We start from the raw sequence: 15,188 nt of genomic DNA, 5'->3' as shown, positions 1-15,188 counted from the left end.
CCAGAAGCCGTCAAACAACATAGAACTCGACGCGACTCAACATAGAGTGTTAATACATAAACCAATACTTTCAATAATCAATAAGCAATTTACAAGCAATGATCACCAAACCAAAACAATAAAAACCATCATCTTGCTACCAGAAAAACCGATCCAGCGCAAAAACCCTAGCAACGGGAAACAACCCGTACCGGTATCCTCCGAACGTCACACTAACTCATTCACACATGCAATCATTGGTGGGGCCCATAACACCAACACTCACAGGTTACTTCCACACCGGTCTGTGCACACAGGAGGGATGAATGATTCAAGCGCCGGACATGTGGGGGGAACACCTTATAACCTATAGGAAAGGAGAAGTCAATTACAAAATATACATTAACGCCCTTTCTCCTACAGATCCTTAATCCTAAAACATCAAGGCACTCCTCCCACTTTGGTCAATGGACCAAATTAGTTGGATTGGTTGATGGTGAATTAGAACCAGGTAAAACACATTTTAAGACTTCAGAATCTATCTCTTAAATGAAACTCACAACTCATAATTTCTCGTTAATCAATAATTTGTTTATCTAAATTTTCATAATGATTTGAATTCGCATTTGTTTCGTCAAAATTTAGAAAGTTTCATATAAAAATTTTAGTAGATCGCAGAACATCATATTTACCTAATCTGGCTATTTGGAGTCATTGGCTCTGCATAATTTTGTCGTACATTGTCCAAAAGCAAGCCAAAGCTCAAAGTTCTTTGCTCAGCACGCTACAGTCCCAAGCATCTATCATTGCCTGTAGATTTAGACAAAGTTTGCAGTCATCAGATAATCGGGCAGCATCCGGACCTTCAAGGATTCAGGGGAACATGCAAGACGAAGCAAAGCATCAGTGGGTCGTTCGTCATTCGGTCGATCGTCAGTCATATGGTCATTCGTCAGTCATTCGTACCCTCTCTATTCTACTACTTCTTTTATAATAAAATTAAGCAAAGAAGATACAATTTGATATTTTAGAACAGTCGTGATTGGCTGGTTGAGATCATCCAATGTCAGTTTTTAAGTTTTCAGTTCAGTTCGAGGGGTGAGGTCATTAGTTAAACTAAAAGTCAGCTTGTTCCGGTTTATTGTAAGGTCGATTGTTCTTTCATCTTGGCTGATGTCCCACGCTGTACTTGTTCGGGTACATGGTGAACAAAGTTCGTGATGAGGTTTAGGAGAATTCTCGCGCAGGCGCAGCTCGCTCCGCGCCTCATGGGACAGTGGCTACTTCATCGTGTGGAGTTAGCGGCCATCTTTGATTTAGACCCAAACGCCAACTTAAGCGAAACAAACACAAAAGAGTAATTACTACATAGAGATAATGAATCTAATGTTAACCCCTTACTAATCCCTCTATGTGTTGTATTTATCTAGCGTATAGCAACATTTAAAGCCATTATATTCACCCTTTTGGTCCTCTTCTTGGGCAACATTACAAAAGCAACATATATCATGCAGTATTCTACTTACCACATATACTACTGTTAATATGCGTACGGATTTTAGTCATAAAGGTTATTTAGCCATGCAAAATGCAAATCCCACGTGTAATTTGAATATTAATAATGTTGATTAATAAACATGCAAACTCGTTTAATAATATTATAGTTAATAGATTATTTGATTAGTATTTTCATGCAGAATAGGGGAGGTATACAACATTTTGTACTACCCGCTCCATCAACATCATGAATTAATAAATATTGCCAAGAAAACATATTATTTGCACAATAGAGTGGATTATCAAGTTGTATTTTTTAGACAGTGCTATGCATAGGAGGAGACTGGCATCCGCACAGCGCCGAACACCAGACGTGTTTGAGGAGAGCCTGAGGCTCAGATGAGGGCACTCTGACTTCACTCAACTGAAAGGAAGCGTATTCAGGACAATTGCAGCATTTCGTTAGGAAACAAAAATAAAAAACGACCAAAGAGGTCTCTCAGCCAGGTGCGAGAGTGTAAATGAAGTATTCCGCTCAGCACAGATGATCCCATTAACAGTTAATTACAGCAGCAGGAGAGGCAGGGACACCGCTGTGAGGCATGCCAGGCTTCAGTCTACTGACCCATTGGGAGGGGGAGGGAGAGCAGAGCAAATGCACAAGAATGAAAGGGAAACCAGCGTGCTCGTGGAACTGCTCGAGAGCAGTGCAAGTGAAAGCTCATTACAAAAAAACCGATGGCACCCTGCGCGCTCCCGAGACTCCTAGGCCATGGGAGTGAAAGTTTTGAGGAGAGGCGGGACAAGCCCCCGTCTTTGGCCATTTGCGTGCTTTCTTTTGTGGAAGCCTTACGCAAATGGCCAATCAAATGCGTGGCCGGAAAAAAAAAACAACATGAGGAAAAGATGTGTGAGATGGAAGTCCTTACTAGAAGCCTTTCAGGGCAGCGCATGCGCTGGCTTAGGCGAGACCCAATAAAAAACATGTAAGAGAGACTATGGAGAGATGAGAGGCACTGTTGGCGGGCGACAGTGAGAGAATAACTGAAGAGCCCAATAAAGTTTGCTGTACCCTGGTGCACTTTAAGGTCATCATTTAATATACTTTAAAAACGAATACAATTGAATATATGATGAAAAATGTGTTGTAAAATGCTTATGTTTTGCTCTTTTTCCCACATTTTTTTTGGGTGAGAGCCCCTCAACCTCCCTTGTAGTAGTCAGCTTTGTTTGCTGCGCTTACTCGCTATGCACTGTATGGGGGCTGATCTGACAAAATTTGCCCGGGCTGCTTCGGGTTTCCAGTCCAGCCCTGCTCTTAACACTAGGTGATAATAAAATGAATGAAAAAACTACACACGGTTACCTCTATTCATGTGTTACAGGTTGTAACCTGCACGTCGAGTGGCAAACACAGCGTTCCCCTGTTAAGCCCGTACAGCTCTATATATTTACATGACTACTAACTGACTCTAAGCGCTTGGTCTTTCAGCTGTACAGCTCCATGCAAGAGGGGATGGTATGGGATGCCATGGCAGCAAAGAACAAATGGGAGATATATTTAGAAACTTAACTTAAGGATGATCAGTGCCCATGCAACTGCATTCAAATATCATTAAACAGCAGACACAGACAGATCCACTATAAACTTTCACTTAGAGTCTAATATACCCCTCAGGGTCTGGTGGAGAGCGCAATGGGGGATGACATCCAGTTGTGTTTTTAACATCTGGCCTGGTCATCCCAGCATAACATTGGGTGACAGCCTTCAGAGATCTGCCATACACTCCATTCAAACTCATTGGTAGTGATTGTAGGGTATGTGAGAGATAGCACTGTAGGACTGTGCAAATACAGCAGCACTTTCACTACTTTTAGTGAAGCAGTGTGCGGCAATGTGCTGTAGGCATGGCCTGTGATCACTGACCCAGGGGTGGTTCAAATATACCATATATTGAGAGGACACGATGGATACATATGTAGCCAGGCCTCCACAAGTGGCTAGACCAAGAGAGATATGGGCCCCTTTGGGAATCTTTTTATCACGTCAAGATGGGAGCTCAGAGCCTTTCCAGATAAAGAGTGGACTGTGAGCAGGAATCGAGCATAGCAGTGCTATGTGCTGATGAATCAATTGTCCTTTGTTCTCCGGATCCATACTCAATCAACAGACTAGGTCCGACAGTCTGTATGTGCTCGTTGTGTGAGACTACACTCTAAGGTTTGCTGAATGCTGTAACCCAGAGGTCTTTAACTTTTTTGCTCTGAGCCCCCCTAAGGAAAATGCTTTGAAGTCGGGCTCCCCTCCAAAACTTTAAGGCAAGACTTGGGGGAGCAGGAGTGGTACGGCTGAGAGCAGGGGGCTAGGAGTATGAGATCATTTCAAGGGTAACTTTCTGTCGCTCAAATTCTGCACTAAATATGAGCAGTATAAAAGAGCAAATATGTCACACAAATCACAAATTGACCAAAAAACTCTCCCTGACATGATTAGGGTGTTGTGAGCCCCTCATTCTCCTGGACCCCAATGCAGATGTACCTGGGGGATTAATGATGGCTGCAGCCCTGAGTTTCAGGCTGCCTCTCTGCCTCTGCCTTTCCCTACCATGCCTGGCCATCCTTCCAGCCCTGACACAGACTCTCTGATCCTTTCAGACAAAAATGATCCTCCACATATTTCCCACGCTTTGCATCAACGGTTACCTCAGCTCTAATGCTAGAAAGCCCCCATGCCTCTTTTGCAGAGTAAGGCAGTCATGATTCTGATGCAGTAGGTCCCTCAACCCCCGGCTTCCAGTGCCACTTTACCTGCTTCACTAATGAAAGCTACGGACTTGTGAAACACAGTCTCATCTGCTCTTTGTCAAAAACATGGCCCCCAATATTGCGTAATACCCCTCCTGTCAACTCTCTAAGGCACACGCTAAGATGTCTCCTCTTCTTCCACTTTCACCTCCTTTGGGCCATTGGTATGAGGCCAAACTTACTGGCACAGCAAGGGTGCACTAGGACCTAATGCAAACAAGGGAGGATAGTAAAACAGCAATAACTTGGGTTTAGTTGGCCTCTCACACCACTGGGACTCAGTGCCATTGCACTAGCAGCATCAGTGATACTTACAGCCCTAGGAAACAGGCTTCGTCCTCAACCCACTACACAGCGATATTAATCTTAGGCCTGAAGCTCAGAGTAGACTGTCTGCCCCTTTTTGTAATTTAAAAAAGGGGACAAAGTCCCACATCTCCTTCTCCCAGTGCTGAGGCCCTGTTCCCTGTGCAACAAGGGTGGCCTGGGCCCTAATACTAGCGAGTAAAATGGTCCTCCACTCCACTCTTTGCTACAGTCATAATTGGAACATAGTGGCTCCCTCAGACTCTTGGTCCCAGTGCCCGTGCACTTGCTACATTAATGGTAGTGCTGGCTCTTTCATTAAAAAACACAGCCTCCATATGTTTCCCATATGGATGTCGATTTGTAGATGGAAATTTTAGCCCCTAGATAACACTCCTCCTAGGGGCCATGTCTTGGATGTTATCCATGGATCTCACTGGTTTCCTTTTTCTCCTGGGCCATCACTCTGAAGCCGCGGGGATCTGGATGGCCAGGGCTCTGCTTCTGACTGCGAGAGCGGGACCGATGTAAAGAAGAAATAGGCCTTCTCACTGTGCTGCCTGCTACCAGAAAGAAATGTAAATGTGTGCAATTTGTTAATCACCACATCTAAGGGCTGCTTGGGACCCAGTATAAGCTTTAATTGATGGAGTCACTGGATGTTTCATGATGACAAGTGACATAAGGGTGTTGAGTTCTGTAAGTGTCCTTTTAATGGATACTTATAACAATGCTTGCATTAGGTCTGATTACCTATTACTAAATATTAAAAGTGTCTGTTTTGTCTTAAACACTAAACCCAGAGCCACTGGAATTATGCTATTTTGTGGCTTTTTTCGCATAATTATGGATCAGCCACATTTGCCACATAATCCATTCTCTGGTGCATAAGCTGCAGATTTTAGAAAAAATTGTTTCTAGCTCAAACGGATCAAATATTACTAAAATGTGGCGACATATTGTCCAGCGCAATGGAAGGCCCTTGACAGAAGTTACATTGTCACCTTTCATTGGCTTATTTTTGTATTTGGTTGTTAAACTGGTACTAATGAGGTAAAATATTTTCCCAAACAGAATTACCATGTGAAAAAAGTTCAAAATAATGAAATAATACTGTACAAAATATGCCACATTATTCTACATAATTTGCCTTTTCTTCTTGCATCATTTTGTCATCCCTATATCCAGTGGCTCTGAATAAAGCATTCTGCAGCAGCCTATCTTATATTGGGTGTAATGCAGATTTAAAATAATGATTTACATATTGACATTCACAGTGCTTTCTGTTACAGGTTTGGATCTCGTAGATCTATATAGACACAAGCCCCTTTTCCCCACTGCACCCACCAAAATTCATTTCTGTAACTAGTTGGCCTCATACACAAACATCTGCAGTGATTGCATTAACCATTTGAGGATTCAGAAGTATTATCTTGAAACTAGTTTTCATTCAGGTTACCTGTGTAGGAGAGTAGATCTGCTTTTTATAGTTACCCCCACTTTTTGCTGATGTATCACTGTTTTCGACTTAGACTGACTGGAATCCTGCTATCCAGGACCACAGTCTATCTGCTTTCTCCTTTAAATTGATTGCATGTACTTTAGGTACACTCCAGATTGGATACTGGGGTACCCTTATCAGTCCTTAGAATATGGTACACCATGTACCCAGGGCATAGGTACCCCAGAGGTCTCCCAGGGGCTGCAGCATGTATTATGCCACCCCTGAGAGACCATTCAAAATGGCACCACAGGTCTGCTACTGCAGCCTGTGTAAGGTGGTGCATGCACCCCTTACTTAGATATAGGTAACCTATATCTATTCTAAATCACTGCACATATAAACCTATCAGTCACCCCTATGGCAGGCCTTATCAAGCCTGAAGGCATGGTTCTGGGTTTTATGTGAGATTGTGCCCCTGCATGAGAAGAACCCCTCTGCAGCCTTCAGAACCTATTTTCTGGGGCTGTCTGTGATGCAGCCAACCATATATATTTAAGTGCATTATAACCTTGCAGTAAATGCTAACTTTAAAACAGCTGCTTAGAAACATGTTGTGTTTGGTGTCAAACACCTTGGAATCATACCTCCCCACCAGTAAGTGGCAGGGGAGGTATGATTCCACCCTTCTAGAGGGACTTATGTGAAACACCGGTACACCCGGTACCAGCTTTCTCAACCTGGGAATCACAAAATGGATGCTGCCAGCCACAGACAGGAGTCTTCCCTCGTGCTGCTGAGCCAAGCTCGAGCAGAGGAAGCCCTGAAAATAGGTATCCTGTCACAGGGAGGTGTGACCACTTCCCAGACAGGCTTGTTTGTATTGGGGCTGGGTGGGTGCCCTCTTAGAGTGCCAGAAAGTCTGCACTGGGGGCACATTTGGTGTCCCTGTGTATAGACGTGCTCAAACCGGTTGCAGGAACCATTTACTCCTGCTCTGGCAGGAAACTGGACAAAGGACATAGATGTAGCCACCATTCCGTCCTGACCCTCCCGTAGGTGGGTCCACACAGTTTGCCCAACCCCTTCCTTGGGTATAAAGTAGGAAACCTGACTACAGGACTTTGGATTTTACCTGGACTAAACTCTGCAAGCAGAAACCACATACTTTGATGGTCTACACTTCGCTGGACGACAGAAGAATCTCCCTTGGAGTAAAGGAGTTACTCCCATGCAGCAGCAGGTACCTAAACGCATCTGACCGGTTTGCATCTCTCAAGCTCCTGAGGACTCCGAAGATTTCGGCAACATAGGAGACAGGTTCCCGAGCGTCTCTGAGGTCGATCTGCTCTCTCAGCAATCCTGAGACCAGTATCCCTTGTGTGGACCATTGAACCCGAACCCCTGTGCACCGCTGCATATGCATTTTGGCGATCCCTGAGGCTGTGCATTAGGCTACGTGTAGTCCTGACCCCGAGCAGTATTTCCACTGAAGATTTCCAGCCTCCACTCCACGAGTGCTCCGTGGGCTGGTACTTCGTGATTCAGCTTGAGGTCCCTTCACGATCCCTGGTCCGTTGGCCTGTGGGACCCTGTAAAAGTAACTTTGATTTCCCTTGGGCTTCCCTGTTTGCTCCAGATGTGCCCTGACTCCCCATATCTTGGAGAGTCTTCTGGACCTTGCTGATCCTCACCGGAACTTGTTTCCTCTTCCCGCATGGGTTGCATTTGCCAAGGCATGTTTAAGTTCAATCCGGACACTGACCCCTCAGCACTCGACATCCTTCGTGGGACAGCTCACCTCTGAACTTTGACCATCGTCGACATCTTCTGGTCCCCGTGGCTGCAGAGTCAAGCATCCTATCTTCACCCATGAAGCACCCGATGTCGGTGGGCATTTGTCTACCGAGCCCCTAGTCACCCTGAAGTGACACCCTGAAGTGACCCAGACTCTGTACCCTCTGCTTTCAGGTTCTTCTCACCTCGGTTCTAGGCTTGGATTCCATCGGACACTTTTCATCTTCCCGGCAGCAGCACTTCTTCGCATCACGCCATTGAAAACGACGAGGGTTTCCGACACCACTTGACCCCTATGCACCCGGCTCCTCTGGGTTAGGTAACACGGGTACCTCGGTACTCACAAGGGTGCTCACCTTAGAACCTTCTATGTTCCAAAGGGTTTGCTTGAAGTCCTCTCCAAAGTGTCCTTAAACTGTAATTTTCCAACCTTGACTTTTCCATAGAGTTGTACGGAGCTCGCGTCTTTGTTCCTACACTGCACCCGTCCTCCGTGGGCTACCTGTGTCACTCCTTTGGGTAGTACCTTGGGGTCCCAGTGATTCTACGTGCTGTAGGCACTGTGTCTAGTGAAGTCATTGTTGTTATACCATTTTTTTAGTATATGGTTCGGTCTCCCCCTGGAGCCCGCTGTGTATTGTGCTATTTACTGTCGTTCTATTGATTAAGTATTGTGTGCCTTGTGCTCTAATCTCATAAAGAGATTAGTAGAGAGTGTTTAGTAATAAATACATATATTTTATATAACACTTGTGCGGTTCTCCTATCATTTGATCATTCAGGAGGTTCTGACCTCGTAAAACAAGCTGCTTTACATTCCTTCGAGACTTAGCCTGAAGGCTGCTCTCCACAACTACCACTAGGATAGCCTTCTATAAAGGTTGTCTTTGACCTAATCACCATAAGGGTTGTTTGGACTGGTACAAGGTTCCCACTTTAATTAGTGGACAGCATATACCAGGCCAACTTCTCACAACCTGCAGGTGAAAAAATAACACAAAATAGTTGCAGAATATCATGCACCTTTTAATCATATCTTTGTTCCTGTCATATACTTCAGCTGCTATTTGTAAATAAAGACAGCCTGGAAGTGGGTTTTGTAAACAAATTAACGCTTCCAAGCCGTTTTCATTTACAAGTTGTTACTGAGGCATTTGCGCCCCACCTGGGAACACGGCCATGGCCACCCAGGGGGGCGTGCCCCACAGGTTGAAGACTTCTGCCTAACCTCTGTGGACTCTCTGGGTGTGCATTCCCTGCCTGTCAACATATGTAAAGATGCATGGAAAAAAGAGCACTGTGTGACTGCACGCCTTTTTAGATTTGTTCCGGTAATTTTTTGTATTTGGCTTTATGTACACAACAAATTAAGTAAATAAAAAAATGAAGAAGAAGAGATGGAGACTGAGAGATGGGGCGAAATAAAGGCAAAGCCAGCGATATGAAGAAGAAGGAGAGAGAAAAATACAGAAAACAGCAAGATGGTGAGGGAGGAGAGTCAGAAAGAGAGAGGGCTACATAGAAAAAGAAAGAACGAGATAAAGAGGGAGACAGAGAGAGAGAATACAGTGAAGAAGAGCGAGGCAGAAAGAGCAAGAAACATCAAATTGAGGGGAAGTGAGTAAGAAAGAGAGTGAGCAATGAAGAAATTACATATACAAATGGGGAAAGTTGAACTGGGCGACATGAAGAAAAAAGGAGAGAGGATAAAAAGAATGAGTTATGAGAGACCATTGAACGAGAGATCAAGCGGCTAATGGGAAAGGCACAGATTAGGAAATATAAAGAGATTAGAAGGAGACAGGCTCAATGGCAAATAAGCATTGGCAATGCCAATCATTCTGGATTATAACTGAAGATACCTCTTAATTTAGGCACTTAAAAACTCATTATAGTTGCACTCTGTTACTCTTAGTCTTAGTTTGAATCTTTTTGGACCAACCAAGGGTAGATCATAAAAGATTTCTGTTACTCATCATTGTACTCCCACTGGCTCAATCTTACATTTACATGCTCTGCCTTCCACTGTAAGACACACACACAAATGCAACATGCATAGGCTAGTTAAATGAAATGCGTAACAGTAAAAAAAATGAAACATGCTGCCACTTAAATGTGGTGGGCATATGTTTGCAATAAAAAAATGACTAAAAAAAATTAACATAGCAGCTGACGACCATCTTTGAATTGCATTGTATTTGTGTATTGTTTTAATGTTTCAAACTGGCTGCCAAGTTCAGAACAAATGTGTCGGTCATCTGTAACAAAAAAACAATGGTACACTATGTACAATATTGTTCCAAGAAGGCCCTCCATAAACATCCCTTTGGTTGGTCATTGTGAAATTATATTGAGCATGGTATATCACTGTGCCAATGAAATATATGGTCCATGCAGGCGGATCAATTGGATCCAACAATCGCCTCTCCCCGATCCTGAGTAGCTGTTTTGTCCCCGTGGGCCAGTGAGCCAAGATGGCGCCCTAAGAACTACAGGACTGTGCCTTGAGGCTGAGAGTGATGAGCTGCGATGTTGCCGCCCTCCAATCTTCCAGCTGATGGCGCCCTCGTTCCCCTCTGCCCATTTTCCCGAAGCACCGACTTTCCGGCAGACTCCCCGGGGGAGAAAAACTCTGCTTTGCAGACCTCACCTGCCTGCGCCATTTGAGAGGTACGGGTGCGGCTACAGAGAGGGAGGGGCCCACAAATTTGGCCTGTGGTTTCCCTCACGGCCGGACCCATTGTGGGGACCGTGCCGCGGCCTGGAAGAACACGGACACTGGCTGTGCGCCACTCCACTGCACCGCGAACACCTCTTCAAATGCCGCTAGACACGCTGCTGCTCCCCATGCTATCACCTACAGCCCGGTGCATGGCTGCCGATCCACCCACTCCAAGGTGACTCAGAGTTGGGTTTCCAGAGCTACTGGTTCTCACCGACAAAACAAAGAACAGCACACACCCAGCGCCTCACAGACGCGTATTGTAATCCCAGATCATCGCTGCTGCCTGAGAATGCTACACTGGCTCCCCTCCAGCCGTCTCCTTGAGACCAGGGTTCTGATGTTTCTTCCAGGATTTTTGGCACTGTGCTTTTTCACTAACTTTAGAACTGGTGGCAACTAGAACTAGCCACTGAGCCATGGAAACTAATAGACTCGACGTGCCTGACTCTAAGATGGCTGCCAAAACCACACTCCATCTCCTACCTTGCCATCCTCGCCAGCGACTACCACCTGTCTTTGGTTTCTAGCCTTCTGATCTCCTTCTGATCCTCACTCTTCTCTGGCACAGCACTAAATGCATACATGGCCGCTTCTCGGTGGAGCTGCACCGACAGCTATAGGGGAGTTTGGCCCTGGCACACCGCTATGGCCGTCACCAACCCAGCCGGATCACGGACATTTGTCTCGTTTTCTTACACGTTGCTGTCTCCTTCCTGTGGATTACCTGCTGTCTCTGGTCTTTCCTATCCTGACTTTTGTGTTCGCTAATTTACTCCTGCATTGTTTATTTATCCATTATGTAACGACTGTGAAACTTTTGTAACTTGTAACTCGCTGTGTCCTTATGTAAAGCGCTCTGATACCTCTGGGTCTTGCCAGCGCTATATAAAACTCAAGTAAATAAATATTATGGCTGACACATTGCTTGTAAAACTAGCATATATCTTGGAATTACAAAACAATAATATACTATGGCCACTACCATCACAAGATGGCCAGCTGGTGGAGGTGACAAGTCCACCCTTAGGGATCAAAAGCACACCCTCGGAGTATTTCTTGCAGCTAAGGGAGATTGTGGCATGGTCTATGACCTGCCCCTGTGGGCTACTTCCTCCTAAGGCCACGTTGGCCATCCATGTGGAGGTCCCATCAGTGGGTGGTTTCTTTGGACAGACAGAGCCCCCCTGCTTGTGTCCTGACTGGGAGCCATCAAAGCAACAGGGTTGGAAATGGGGTGCCCTGGGCCACCGTCCAACAGAACCTCCCCACTGTTTGTCAGAAGGGGCTTGTGAACCATTCCCCCCTTACTCTAGGACTTGTCTGGGTCATCTTTAATCTTCTCCGCACTTTGCTTGGTGGAACCTGAACTACCCTTCGTGGGGTCACTCTCTGGAACTTTCTTGGAGACTCTGGTACTGACCTAGAGGTCCACCTCCTCAGCAAGCTTTCTGCTGTCAGTCAGCTTGCTGCCCACTAGTAGTTGGTGCAGCTCTGTCAAACAAGTATTGAGCATGTGCTCCCTCAGAATCAGGTTGTACAGCCCATCATAATCCTTAACTTTGCTGACCCAGACCATTCAGTGCCTTACTGACATAATGAAGAAAATCCATTGAAGACTGGCTCTGGATTTTTTACTATCCCTGAACCTGATGCAGTAGTTTTTCTCTGTGGTGAGTTGAATTTTCTGACAAGGATAGCTTTCATGAGGGCATATCTTGTCTGGTCCAGTATGAGTAGGGTGTCCTTCTCCACTGGGGGCATATGTCTCCACAAGCTACCCTCTCAGCACTCCTCTGGAATCTTGTGTACTCTAGAGCTACCTCACATGCAGCAGGTCACTTGTTTATGTCATCCCTTACCGCATAGTTGGGCACCCGATCTTTAGGGATAGGGATCTTCTTGTCTCCTTCAGACACTATAAGTATGTCACCACCACTGCTCCTGGACTCTGCTTGTTTGGTTTTAAGGTTCAGCTCCCAAAGGCTACTCTTATGAGCCAATCATTTCTCCTCCAGAGCCAGCTTCTCCTCCATTTTAAGCTTGGCCATTTGTAACCTGAACTTCCTCTCTGCTCTCCTGTCCGCCAACTCCTTTCGGGACAGGCCATGTGCTCTGGCAGGGAGTTTCCATCTCAGGAGATGAGTCATCCCCCTCCTCTAATGCATGTATTTCAGGCTGATATCTAGGTCCTGATCCTCCTCATCCATATCATCATTCTCATCCTGCTCCTCTGTTGCTGTTAGTGACCAGACCCTCAGAGCTTTCTGAACCTCCAGCGTCTTGGTACCTATTTTGGTGAGGAGTCCCCTCTCCCAGCATAACTGTTTGAGCTCAACGACAGTGTAACTTTCCAAGTTGGCCAGCTGCAATCTCATTACTGTTGATAGGTTCACAGTAAGGTAGCACTGAAAGTAGATTTGGAACAAACAAAAGAAGCCAATCAGGGAGAATTTAAAACTCGAAATGGTCTCAAATTTATTATATGGGATTTTGGTGTAATACAGAATTACTGTATGGCACTGCACAAACCCAAGTCCAAATCCTCACAGCTGAATACCAGTGTAAGAAATTGGTTGGGTCGGGTGAAACCCTACTCAAGCAGCAACCACAATCCTTGTCAGGGTGAAGTCACAAGCAACTTGGCACTGAGAGGTGAGGCTTAACTTAGAGCAATGTGTGAAGTATTTATGAAGAACTTCAAACAGTAATGAAGTAAAAACACAACACCAAATTAGAAAAAGAGAGTCATTTTTAATAAATAAAACAAAACCAAAATGACAAAAATCCAATCAGTAGAGCCAGAGATATGCAAATTGAAAGGTTTCAGTGAATATCGCACCAAAAAGCACAAAGTGCCAACTGTGGTTATCTAGTCACGCCGGACCGGGACAAAGTCACAAATTCAGGCTGACCGTGATTGAGTGCGGGCTGGCTACTTGTACTCAGTTACATTGGCGGCTGGTAATTTGACCGGGGAGGGGGCCTGGCAGAGCACACATACCTCATTCACATCCATTCATTCACATACATACACCCATTCACAACACTCATTAAGAAATACACATACATTTATACTTGTAAGCATGTATGCACCAAACAAAAAAAACACATAAAACTTACTTCAACAGCAGTTTTCGGACAGGGAAGCCTCGGAGGTCTCATGAGGGTTGGGACTGCTGCCTTTCCTCCAGACAATGAGGGAAGGCAGCAGTCTCAAGCTTCAGAGGTCCCAGGAGGGTTGGAACTGCTGCCTTCCCTCAAGGCAGCACTCTCAATCTTGTTACAGGGTAGGATGGGGTCAGTGACACTGCTGACCCCATCTCACTCTGTGATGAGGTGTCACTGATTGACAGTCGGCCTTGGGCACTTCAGGGCTTAAAATTGAAGAGTTCAGGCTTGAAGCAATTGGTGACTCTTCCATTCACCATGAGCCTCAGGGCTCTTTTGCCAGGCTGAGGAGGTCACGCACAAAGGGCTGTGAAATCCTCAGGTTCAGGCAGGCAGCCAGGCATCCAGTATCCTACGCATTTAGTGCCTGGCTGCCTGACCTGAACCCGAAGAGTGTCTGTCAGTCTTGTTGCCTGGAAAAAAGGTGGGGGGTATGGCTTATCAGCTTGTTCGGACGGGCTGCTGCTGCTCAGTTAGGCCCACTGAACAAGAGTACCTTAACTCCTGGTTGCGGAGCTTTGCAAGATCCCGCATCGAAGATGCGTTGGTCAACTGAGGTGATGGGAGGTCCGGGTTGGAACTGCACTGCACACCAGCTAGTTCAGAAGAAGCTTCAGGGCTTGTGATGCGGAGTCCTGAGTCGTCTTTGATGATGCTGTAAACAATAGGCTTGCGTTGCGAGGGCCTGTGTCGAGGATGCGTTGTGCAGCGGAAGTTTTTATTTTAAAATGTATTTAATTCCAAGGACGCTGCAGGCTGCAAGGGCAATGTGAAGTCTTTGCACTTTGAAAGTCCATGCAGCTAGGGTCATACATCGGTTTTGCTTGGGGTTGCACTGCGCAGCAGCTGAGATTCAACCACCAGGCATGTAGTCATAAAATTACAAATAGCAAAGAATTCTACATTGGAAAGTCTAAGGGCAAGATGTACGATGGAAAATTGCATGTGCAAACTGGTTTTAGACCCGTTTGCGCATGCAAAAATTCTTTGGGCCATGTACTAACACTATTTTGAGATTTGCAAATAATTTGCGACTCGCAAAATAGTGTTTTGCGACTCGCTATTAGGAAGTGGCATTCCCTTCCTAATAGTGATCCCACAAGCCATGTAAGAATTTTTTGCGACCACAATTGTGGTCACAAAACACTCGCAGTTTACCGCCCTCTTCAAGAGGGTGGTAAAGCACTCGCAAACGGGAAGGGGCCCCCAGGGGACCCCTTCCCCTTTGGGAATGCATGTGCAAACATTTTTTAAGAGCAGACACTGGTCCCGTTAAAAAATGAAACAAAAACGTTGCATTTTTCTTTTTTAAAAGCATCCATTTCCTTTAACCCCTTCCCCGCTCATGACGGAACCACTCCGTCATGAGCCACGGTTGCGCTGTGCTCATGACGGAGTGGTTCCATCATGCTGCGGCCGTTGGCGGCCGCTCTGCCCACGCGGCGCTAATTCCCCGCCTGTGCGGGCGAT

The sequence above is a fragment of the Triturus cristatus genome, chromosome 6 (assembly GCF_964204655.1).
Source record: "Triturus cristatus chromosome 6, aTriCri1.1, whole genome shotgun sequence".
In the NCBI taxonomy this organism is placed as follows: domain Eukaryota; kingdom Metazoa; phylum Chordata; class Amphibia; order Caudata; family Salamandridae; genus Triturus; species Triturus cristatus.
This window is presented reverse-complemented; position numbering follows the sequence as displayed.